Source organism: Dromiciops gliroides, chromosome 2 (assembly GCF_019393635.1).
Source record: "Dromiciops gliroides isolate mDroGli1 chromosome 2, mDroGli1.pri, whole genome shotgun sequence".
In the NCBI taxonomy this organism is placed as follows: Eukaryota; Metazoa; Chordata; class Mammalia; order Microbiotheria; family Microbiotheriidae; genus Dromiciops; species Dromiciops gliroides.
The window spans coordinates 409,635,187-409,647,375 of NC_057862.1; positions in this window are offsets into that span (position 1 = coordinate 409,635,187).

Genomic DNA, 12,189 nt, shown 5'->3' on the forward strand with positions numbered 1-12,189 from the left:
TCCCTGATAAGATCTTATTTTGGAAGAAGGTCTCTAGTGGAGTGCCTCAGAGATGTGTGTTTGGCCCTGGACAGTTTAAAATCTTTATCACTGACTTGCCTGAAACCATACCTGACACAAAGCAAAGAGGGATAGCTGACACATTATATGACTGAACAGAGATCCAGAAAGATCTTGACAAGATAATAAATTGCAGAATCAATCTGAACCCAGATCTTTCCTGACCCTAGGTCCGGCCCTCTTACCATGACACCACACTGATTTTCCATGCTCACATTTTGTACTCCATATCAGAGCCAGAGGTCAAGCCTGGATCTTCTTACACTAAACCCAGTGGGGTTGTCATTAAATCCCTCTGCCTTCCAAGATCCTATGTTCTCAGAGCAAAAAGGGGCCATAGGGGTTGTCATCCAAACCCTATCTGAAGGACTAATGATCCCCTCAGCATTCCCGAGAGGTGGTCATCCAGTTTCTGCCCCATATTATAGATAGGCTACTCATTGTGAAGCTAAGTAGGAAACCTTATATTTATCCGTATTCATTTTCATTCCATTAGATGCAATCCATCCTATTAGCCTTTGAAGATTTCTTTGGGTGATGGTTCTCTCATCCCATGTGTTAACTCTCTCTCTCCCAGATGTGGGTCACCCACAGACTTGATAAGCTTGTTATCTATATTTTCATCCAAGTCTTTGCTATAGCAAACAGAATGAAGTCAAAGACAATGGGCAGTGGGGGCCAATCGTTGGATCTAGAGTCAGTACCTCAGTTTGAACACAGGCTCTGCTATTTCCTACCCTCCTGACCTTGGAGGAGTCATTCAACCTCTCTTGGACTCAGTTTCCTCCTCTTTCCAGGTCCAAATCTATGGTCTCATGACAGAGCCCTGGGGCCTGTTATTAGACACTCAAGAAGGGTTCATTTTTGGCACACAATACAGTGTTTCATGAATAGCAGATGCTCAGTGCACGTTTTTTGGTTGATTGAGATAGAACCTAAGCCCCCTGACACCAGCTGCTGGGAATGGGCCTCCATGATGGAGTCCTCGGGGGCCAACAGATCCCATACAGAGATTTCTAAGGGGCATGATTAAAAAGCAATCAGTTGTGTAGGGAAAACCTTCTCAGCTGGAAAGCAATGGCATGACACTCCAGTGGGGCAGAAAACTCAATTATAATATAACCAAAGGCAACACTCAAATTCTCATTTATACTATCATGAAGCTGAGCATTGGAAATAACATAGGTCTGATATGGCCAGATCACTTCAGTACCATGGAGGCCTATACAGTAAGGCAATAATCAATTGACAAACATTTATCAAGTGCCTGATATGTGCCAGGCCTGTCAACAGAAGTACAAAGAATGAAAAGATTTCTACTCTCCGCCATCTTGGCTCTGCCTCCCCCAGATGTTTTTTAATGCTGAAAAGATTTCTACTCAGAAGCAGCTTACATTCTAATGGTGGAGGGGCAGCTAGGTGGTGCAGTGGATAAAGCACCAGCCTTGGAGTCAGGAGAATCTGAGTTCAAATCCAACCTCAGATACTTGACACTTACTAGCTGTGTGACCTTAGACAAGTCACTTTAACCCTCATTGCCCAACCAAAAAACAAACAAACAAACAAACAAAAAAGAGCTACTATAAATATTTTGGGAAAGGCAATGAGCTCTCAAACTTGTGATACAATCACTCTAAAAAAACATCAAAATAATGCCATAGGACATTCTAATGGTGGGTGAAAAGGTGGGAGTGGAGAATAACTAGCAATACTTATATACATACATATACACATACATCCTTACATATAGCATAAGTATAAAAAGAATAAATACAAATTTATACAAAGTTGAGTGCAATATAGCTTGAGAGGGCATGTACTACCATTTGGGGGATCAGGAAAGTATCCATGCAGAAGATGGTTCATTCCAAATAACTCATGATGGAAAATGCTCTTCACATTCAAAGATAGAACTATGGATTCTGAATGCAGATCAAAGCATAATAGTTTCACTTTTTTTGTCTTTTGTTTTTTTTGTTTTGTTTTTTTTGCGGGGCAATGGGGGTTAAGTGACTTGCCCAGGGTCACACAGCTAGTAAGTGTCAAGTGTCTGAGGCTGGATTTGAACTCAGGTACTTCTGAATCCAGGGCCAGTGCTTTATCCACTGCACCACCTAGCCGCCCCCATTGTCTTTTGTTTTTTCTTTCTTGTGGCTTTTCCCTTTTGTTCTGATCCTCTTTCACAACATAACTAATGTGGAAATAGGTTTAACATGATGGTACATGTATAACCTGTATCGGATTGCTTGCTGCCTTGGGGAGAGAGGAGGGAAGACAGGGAGGGAGGAAAATTTGGAACTCAAAATTTTACAAAAATGACTAAACAGTAACAAAAGCTATCATTACTTGTAATTGGGGAAAATAAAATACTATTAAGTAGGGGAAAAGATGGTTCATAGGCTATATCTTAAAGGAAGATAAGGATTCTGTGAATCAGAGGATAGAAAGATATATATGAAGGACAACCAGTGCAAAGGCATGAAGGTGGGAGATGATGGGGCTCATGTGTTTGTTTTTCGGTAGGGCACTGAGGGTTAAGTGACTTGCCCAAGGTCACACAGCTAGTAAGCAGCAAGTGTCTGAGGTCGGATTTGAACTCAGGTCCTCCTGAATCCAGGGTCAGTGCTTTATCCACTGCACTACCTAGCTGCCCCGATGGGGCTCATGTGTGAGGAACAAAGAGAAATCCAGTTTAGCTGGTTTGAAGAGTTTGAGATGCAGTTAATAACCAATGGAATATTGCTGGAAAGACAAGTCAAGAACTGGTTGTGAAGGGTTTTGATGGTAGTAATATCTTATTGGAAAGGTAACAAGAATCCACTGGAGTTGGTTGAGGAGTGGAGTCCCATGTTAAGATCTGTGCTTAAGCAAAAATATTTTGGCAGCAATGTGTAAGATAGACTAAAAAGGAAAGACTTGAGGAAGCCAGAGATCTCTAGCTGTTGCAATGGTCTGGGCAAAACGTGATGAGAGGACTCTCTATGTGAGTAGAGAGAAGGGGTCAGATGCAAGAGATATTTTGTAGGTAGAAATGACAAAATTTCACAACTTATCAGATATCTTTGAGAAAGAGTGATTAGTTGAAAATTACAAACTTATAAACCAGGGAGAATGAAAGGTTAGTGATGCCTTCAACAGACTTAGGGAAGCTTGGAAGAGAGAAGCATTTGGGGACAAGACAATGAGTTCAGTTTTAGACATTTTGAATTTGAGATGTCTCTGGGTTATCCAGTTGCAAATGTCCAATAGGCAATAGGTGATGTTGGACTGAAACTCAGAGGAGATGCTGGGACTAGATACATAGATCTGAGTCATCTACAAAGAGATAATGGTTAAACCCATGGAGGTTACCAAGAAAGTGTACAGAAAGTATAGGGCCAAGACAGACCTTTAAGGAACACCCACAGATGGGGGCATGATGGGATGATGAGCAACAAAGGAGACTAAGATAAAATCAGATAGATAGGAGGAGAACCAGGAAAGAATAGACTCTACCTCATTTGTTACCCACTGAGCTTATCATGCATCTAACACCCTTTCTCCTATCCAATTGTCACCTCAGAAATGCTACATCTGGCTACTGTGACATCAGCTTAAAGAACAAGAGCCCTTTGGGGTTTAAATATTACCTAAGAACTATATTCTGCTCACCAATGCAATGGTACAGAAGAGTTCCAGGGAACTCATGATAGAAGAGGATCTCCAAATCCAGGGGGAAAAAAAAAGAACTGTGGAGTATAGATGCTGAATGAACCATACTATTTCTTTTGTTTTGGGTGCTGATGTTTTTCTATTTTGAGGTTTTTCATCATTGCTCTGATTTTTCTCTTATAACATGACTAATGTAGAAATATGTTTAATGTTATTATGTGTATATGTATATATATACCTATATATACACATACATACATATATACACATATACATACATACACACACACACACACATATATCAGATTACCTGCTGTCTAGGGAAGGGGGGAGGGAGGGGATGGAGGGAGAAAAATCTGAAATTGGAAAGCTTGTATAAACAAAAGTTGAGAACTATCTTTACATGTAACAGGGAAAAAAAATAAAATACTTTATTAATTAAAAAAAAAACCATTACCTAAGAGCATGTGAGGGTTGGGGAATAGTGGCTTTGTCCTGGCCACTGCTTCTTCCAAGATCAAGAGGAGACCCCAGCTCAAAGACAGGGTTTTTTAACCCCAAAATTCTTTTTCTTCTTCCATTCTTAAAATCACACTTTCTTTGGATCAGATTTATCCAAAGAAGGCTCCATTTTCTATGAGATCAGCAGAAGGAAATCACATCCCCACATAAACCTTTTTTCTCAGTGTTGATAGAGAGGTACTTTATTCTAGGGAGAGGTCTGTCAGTTACATGTGTGGGGGCCAGATGAGCCCTAACAGGAATACTGAATGGCCAGAAAGTGGCTGAAGTGGCCAGTTTTCTTGAAGAAGGTGACTACTTTTTAAATTTGGTAACCCAATTCCGAAATAGCATGACAATGGAAAATGCATTGTGCATTGGATGCTTTTTCTTGTCCTTTCACTAATTCACTGTGACTTTGAACAATTAACTATATGTCTCAGGACCTCAAGTTCTCTGCCTTTGAAATGTTAAAAGGGCAGCACACATACAAGGGATTAGATCCATTAGCATGGCCAAGAAATCACTTCAGGCCTAGACTTCAGCATGGGACAATTAAAGATTACATACTCTTCCCAAGGACTGTGGTAGAGAGATGGGAAAGTTGAATGGTATACTTCACCAAAATGTTTTGAAGAACTAATATGCAGTGAACAGGTTTTGTCTTGGAAGCATCAGTGACAGAGATAAAAGAATATTTCAAAAGACTTTCTTTGGAGTGTCTAAATTGGGATCAATAATTGTTGCATCACCAGAAAATGGCTAGAGAAAGCAAAAATGACCCAAAATGACTTTGTACCTTCTGTCATTGTAGAGTGAAGTTCTTAGTACCAAACTTAAGTACCAGAAAATATTGGTGCACCAGAATGAGATATCTGACTGCAGATAAATGGTGATGGATGAACCACAAAGATCAGAAAGGCAGCTGTGGTCTTTTATGGAAGATAGTAACCAAGTTCTTTAATAAGACATTAGTGAAACTTGGGAAAAAGGACTGCCCAGCAGTTGGAAGACTCACCAGTTAAAATACTGTTCAAACTTCATATGGTCAGCTAGGTGGCACGCCTGGAGTCAGGAATACTCATCTTCCAAAGTTCAAATATGTCCTCAGACACTAGTGCTGTGACTCTGGGCGAGTTATTTAACCCTGTTTGCCTCAGTTTCCTCATCTGCAAAATGAACTGGAGAAGGAAATGGCAAACCATCTGGTATCTTTGCCAAGAAAACCCCAAATGAGGCCACAGAGTCATATGTCCACACAGACTGGAACACGACTAAACAATAACAATAAACCTCACCTACGAAAATAATAATCTCTCACACAGAGATTCAGCTAATGACAATCATGTATTAATGTACTCCAAATTCTCATTCAGATGGAGGCTGATGAGCTGTTTCCTTTGATGGGGGTGGGGTAACAAAGTAATGTGATTGGTTTATTTTTGACAGATGTCAGTGTTTAACCACTCTAATATTCATTTGCAAGTTTCTCTGGATGCTCTACACAGAATGCACTGATGGATTCCTTTGCTCAAGACATTTTTGGAAATTTAATTCAGAAGTGATGACACATTTCTTTAAAATTATCCTTAGTGGCAGCAAATCTTTTTTCGTAAAGGATAGAATTCATATTTCTCCTTGAAATGACAAGTTATTGAAATCTTGTGAATAAAATTGGCAATCCACCCATTTGGCATTAAAAGTTAGGAGTGACTATAAAGTAATGGTGTGTAGATATTTTTATGTAACTCTGAAGGAACTTCCAAAAATGTTTGAATTAATGACATCACTAAAGTATATTGACAAGGTAAGTATTTTGAAAGATATATAGATGCTTTAAAATTTTGTCTCATTATATTGTTGTTCAGGTTTTTTTTCAGTCATGTCTATTTGTGACCCCATTTGGGGTTTCCTTGGCAAAGATACTAGGGTGGTTTTCCATTTCCTTCTCCAGATCATTTTACAGATGAGGAAACTGAGGCAAACTGGGTTATTGACATGCTCAGAGTCATACAGCTAATAAGTGTCTGAGGCCAGATTTGAATTCAGGGAAATGAGTTTTCCGGACTCCAGGCCAAGCACTCTGTGCACTATGGTGCCACCTAGTGGCCCAATCTCATTATATTAGTCCCTATGTACATGCACTCCTTCCTCAGCATCCTATGAGTCTTAATATTTATTTTATATACCCAATACTCAAGGTATAGAAGATACACAAACACTTGGCTTTGTTTTCTAAAACAATGTGCAATGTATCTCATGTGGCTAAAATAAGAAAAATGAAAAAAAAGTTAAATGCCTGCCTCTGAGATTTACTGATTAAGAGCAATGGCCTCCTTCATAAGATCTTCCCCATGATCTTTGCCATTTAACTCATATCTATCAAATTATTGTCTACCCTGTGATCTCTCCTCACATTTCCTTCTCTACCCAATTCAGTCTTTCCCCTCACCAACCTTATCTACTTCTGCCATCTCCTCATCCTAACCTCTTCTCTTTATACTATTCCCATCATCTGTTACCAATAGAAACCTGGATTTTCCCCTGAATATATCACCCCTTTCAACTCTCTTCAGTATTGGCTCTCTTCTCAGGCCTTACTTCCTGACAAACTGGAGTAGGCAAAAGAATCAACTTATTCCTTGCTCCCAACTGCCACTTCTTGCCACTGTCTCTGCCACCATCACTTTGCAACCTCTCCTCCTTTGAGGTCCACCTCATCCATTTCCATCATCCTATTCAGAGTATTGCTGCTGGAATCTACCAATGTCTAGTTCATGCTCTGTTCTTTGTCAGAGTTCAGTACCTGATCACAGTCTCTCTCTATCCCAAACCTTCCCCTTTCCTTGAAGACTCCAATATTTGTGTAGATATCCCTTTGAAAAGTCTTGGTCTCAAAGTTTATCAACCTCCTTAATTACTGTACATCTCCACTCAACCTAAATCATTTACAGGGATGGGTATATCTTAAGTCTCACCATTACTCATCAACAAAACTTTTCTTCCTCCATAACCTTGAAGTCTGGGATTCATCTCTGTATTCATCAAAATCTCCTGTCCTTCCATCTCTCCCTCTGTCTCACTCTTTTTTTTTTGTGAGGCAATTGGGGTTAAGTGACTTGCCCAGGGTCACACAGCTAGTAAGTGTCAAGTGTCTGAGGCTGGATTTGAACTCAGGTCCTCCTGAATCCAGGGCTCTGTGGTAAAATAATGGAATTTGGCAGACTGATTGGGATAGGCCACACCTGGCCTGTCCTGAGTGACATATGCTGCTGATGTCAGCAGGAGAAACCACTCTCCACAGGCAGTTTGAAGGACCTCCCCTTTTGGGGGAGGGAGAGTAAATGCTTGCTGAGGGGAGTTCAGTCTCTTTCTGGTATCAGTCTCTTTCCAGTTGGGTAAGCTGGTGGGAGCGGATGAGAGAGAAGTTTTTCCTGGCAGTTTCTCCTGTGGGCCCTGGCTGCATAGCTGTTTTCCATTGAAGCTATGGACCCCAGGTGGTGAGTTAATAAACAAGCCCCGCTCTTTTGAATTAGCTGAGCTGGAAGGGAGTTTGGGGATTGTATAGGCTTTTTTTTTTTTTCCAAAACAGAACAAGATTTATTTTAACCAGAACGAACTTAAGGGGCAGCTAGATGGCGCAGTGGATAGAGCACCAGCCCTGGATTCAGGAGTACCTGAGTTCAAATCCAGCCTCAGACACTTAACACTTACTAGCTGTGTGACCCTGGGCAAGTCACTTAACCCCAATTGCCTTACAAAAAAACCCAAGAACAAACTTAAAAAAAAAAACACAAACAGGATCAGTAGGATCAAGGGAAAGGAAATAAAAATGGGGAAAGGGAAATTATAATACCTGAAAAATACCACCACCCAGGAATCAGCTGAAAATATGCAGCAGAACACCTGTCACTTTCCAGCTTCCACCTAGAATGCCCAATTCTCCTCTGTATAGGCTTTTTGTTAGAGCTAGAGGGATTAACCATTTTTCTTTTTCTCTATTCCCTTGTCTTTGCCTTTATTAATTTCAGCTTTGCTGTGCATTTTATTCCCATTAATAAAACCTGATTCATTTTTGGAAAAGAGGCTGTTAAGCTCCTTTCTTATTGGACTGGGAGAAATATCTAAAAAGGGCAGTTTGGAGGGAAGGGAGTTAGGGACCTAGAGGTCCCTCATTATTTTCTGAACCCCAATATTATGGCAAGCCACCCAATTAACTCTCTACATATTAAATTTGGCCCCTACAGCTATATCCACTGCCCCACCTAGCTGCCCCTTGTCTCACTCTTTCTATTCCTGTTCTTTATCCTTGCCTTAATTCTACCAGTTTATCATCCCTATTCTGATTTCGCTTTCCTCTTGTGACCCTATAATAAATCAGTTCAACTATGCACTGTCCTCAGTCCTTAGATTCCTTTTTCCCTTTGTCCTACTGATGTCTAAATCCTGCCAATTCCCTAACTTGGGTCACTCCCCTCATTTGGCATTTCTCCTTCCATCCCTAAAATGCTAATATATCAGTTAATCTATATCAGTCAATTTGTCAATAAACATTTATTAAGTAATGATCATATTATGTAACAGGCACTGTGCTAAGTGCCAGGGATACAAAGAAAAGCAAAAGACAGTCCCTGCTCTCAAGGAGCTCACAGTCTAATGGGAGAGATAACATGCAAACAATCATGTATAAACAGACTTTATGCAGGAGAAATTGGAAATAATCTACAAAGGAAAGGCATTAGAATTCATTCCCTGGCTTGCTCCAAGTCCTAGTTCTATAGGAAGTCTTTCCTAATCTCCCTTAATTGAATCTATAGGAATGAATGAGATCACCAAGTGAGATAATATAGAGAAAAAAGAGAAAAAAGCCCAAGGCAGGGCCCTGTGGGACACCTATTGTTAGCAGGAGTGACCAGGATGAAGATCCAGCAAAGGAAACTAAGGAAAGGTCATATAAGTAGAAGGAGAGGCAGGAAAGAACAGTATCACAAAAACCTAGAGAGGAAAGATACTAAAGAAGAGGGTGAGCAACAGTGCCATAGGCTACAGAGAAGTCAAGAAGGTTGAGAAGAAGTCATTAGATTTGACAATTAAGAGATCATTAGTACTTTGAAGAGGGCAGTTCTGATTCAATGAGGTCAGAAGCCATAGTATAAAGTCAAGAAGAGAGTGAGGGGAAAGGAAGTTGTCTTAATTACAAAGGGAGGCTTGATAAAAAAACATACATGTGTGAGTATATATGTATGGTCTGTACTCATTCTTTCAATCCCCACTAGTACTGAGGACTTGGGCTCCAGATCAAGGCTACCTCCATCAGGGTTCTAGAGATAAGCCTGCTTCCACTTGTCTATTCCCCAATAGCAATTGATCACTTACCAACTCTTCAGTATCATCGGACCACTGAACCACTTTGCAACTACACCTCTGCTTACTAACTCAAGCCTTGAGTACCGCCTCCCTCAGCCTCATCTCTCTGATTGGAAGTGTGGAGCCCCCTCCAGTACAGTTCCTGGAAAATTTTTTTCAATTTTTCAATTGCATCCAATTCTTCATGATCCTATTTGGGACTTTCTTGGCAAAGATACTGAAGTGGTTTTCCATTTCTTTCTCCAGCTTACTTTACAGATGAAGAAGTTGAGGCAAACACAATTAAGTGGCTTGCCCAGGGTCACATAGCTAGGAAGTATCTGAGGCCAGATTTGAGCTCAGGAAGAGGAGGCTTCCTGACCCCAGGGCTGACCCCCTAGCACTCTATCCACTGCATCTCCTAGCTGCCCCCAGCAAATAGTGGGTGCCTAATAAATGTTTATTGAATTGAATTGGGTTTTTTCCTGCACACTTAGTTTTGGCTCCGCAGCCAATTGAAAGTCTTTTCATCAAGAACACAGGTAAGACAGTGAATGAGTATGAGCTGAATAGAGAGGAGGACCCCTCCCTAATGTAGTACTAGGCCTCTCCAAAAGCAGGCTCTTCAAACCTCCACTTAGATTGTCAGCAGGCAAATCATGTTGCACATGCTCACAAGAACTAGATTTCCGTTGCTCATCATTCCTCCTTCCCCTTACATGGAAAACTATGAAGTCTCCTCTGAGGACCAGCTAAGTAGAAAATGTTTGCCTTTGGCTCCACCCCCTCATCTTTTTAAGCCCAGAAATAGCAAGAATGAATGAATGCATACATGAATGAATGAATGAACATTCATTAAGTTCTATGTTTCCCAGGACTTTGCTAAGCACTGGAGATATGAATGCAAAAACAAAGACAGTTCCTGCCTTCAAGGAGCTTACATTCCCAAGGGGGTAACAATATGTAGAAAATTGGTGGCCAGGGTGGGGCACTTTGGTCTGAAAAGCTATTGGATGGGGTGAGTGGAGTTTGAGGAGAGTGTTTTAATACACCTAGTAGTGTGTTTGGCAGCTAGATGGTGCAGTGGAGAGAGTGCCAGGTTTGAAGTCAGAAAGACTCTTTTTTTTTTTTTTTTTTTTTAGTGAGGCAGTTGGGGTTAAGTGACTTGCCCAGGGTCACACAGCTAGTAAGTGTCAAGTGTCTGAGGCTGGATTTGAACTCAGGAACTCCTGAATCCAGGGCTGGTGCTTTATCCACTGCGCCACCTAGCTGCCCCAGAAAGACTCATTTTTATGAGTTCAAATCCAGCCTCAGTTACTTTACTAGTTGTGGGACGCTGGGCAAGTTACTTAACCCTCTTTGCCTCAGTTTCCTGTCAAATGAGTTGAAGAAGGAAATGGCAAACCAATCCAGTAACTTTGCCCAGAAAACCCCAAATGGGGTCACAGAGAGTTGAACGGGACTGAACAATAACAGTAGTATGCTGGTACATGTTTAACAACCAGCTTGGGGGGAGGGGGAGGGGGTGGTAGTATACATGACATGCTTTTACATTTGATTTGTATTATTATAATTTTCTTCACCACTTTCTTAAGTCTAGACAATCAAGAAAACAGTCAAGTCCTTATGTGTAGCATTTGCCAATTCCCAAGGCAATGCTCACACTGAAAATTTAACAATCAGATTTTGAGAGCCAGGAGGAACTGGCTCCAGCCCACATCTGCTAGATGGGATACATCCCATCCAGGAACAATGGAAAAGCTCATTTGATCACATTCATGGTTCCAGAACTGGAGAAGGGGTAGACAGGAAAGGAGAAATGCTCAGCAGCATTGAGCTTCTTGGCAAGGAGGCTGTGGAGGAGGTAGCAAGAGAAAAGGGAGTAAATACTGTGTCAACAGCAGAAAGCAGCTGCAGGCAGAATCCTAGTCAATGTCCACAGTCTGGTTGCCTCTGTGTATCTTAATAGCTACTATCAATGGTTACTAAGTTTAGAATAATTTTTCTTAAGTAACTGGTATCAGGCCAGCTTTATGCATAGATTGAATAGGCAGCTGCCTACATAGTATGACTCAAGGGGCTCCCTTGTCCATAAGTTCCTACCCCTACTGCATACCAGTGCCTGAAAGTCCACTAGAAAAAGGAAACACGTTAGATCTATGGCCCACCCCTCTCATATTGTCCCTGGGCATCAGTCCCACTGCATCCACCCTGGGTGTTAGCAGAAATGTGGCCTAAAGCTGGCTTTCTTGGGACTGACTCATAGCCTCCAGACCTTCTGGAGAACCAGCAAATGATCCCCAACTCTTAGCCCTGCTAATTAAGAGGGAACCAGGGAGGATGTGCCCAGGATAAAGGCCCCAACCAGCAGCCATGGGAGGAAGACACTCCAGGTCTCTCTCTCCTGCTACAGGTTCTCAAGGCCAGAATCAAGAGGTTATTTCTTTCCCCACTTGGCTTTGGGGGCAGCTGTGGGTATTATCATCCTCTACCTCATCCTCTCCTGCCTCACTAGATCACTTTGCAGCTGTACACTGTCTGTCACTGCAGAGTTGGGGGATTAGTAGTAGTAGTAGGCCTCCACCAGTCGCTGATGACCATGGATCAGTCCCCTGAAGAGCCACAGACCAC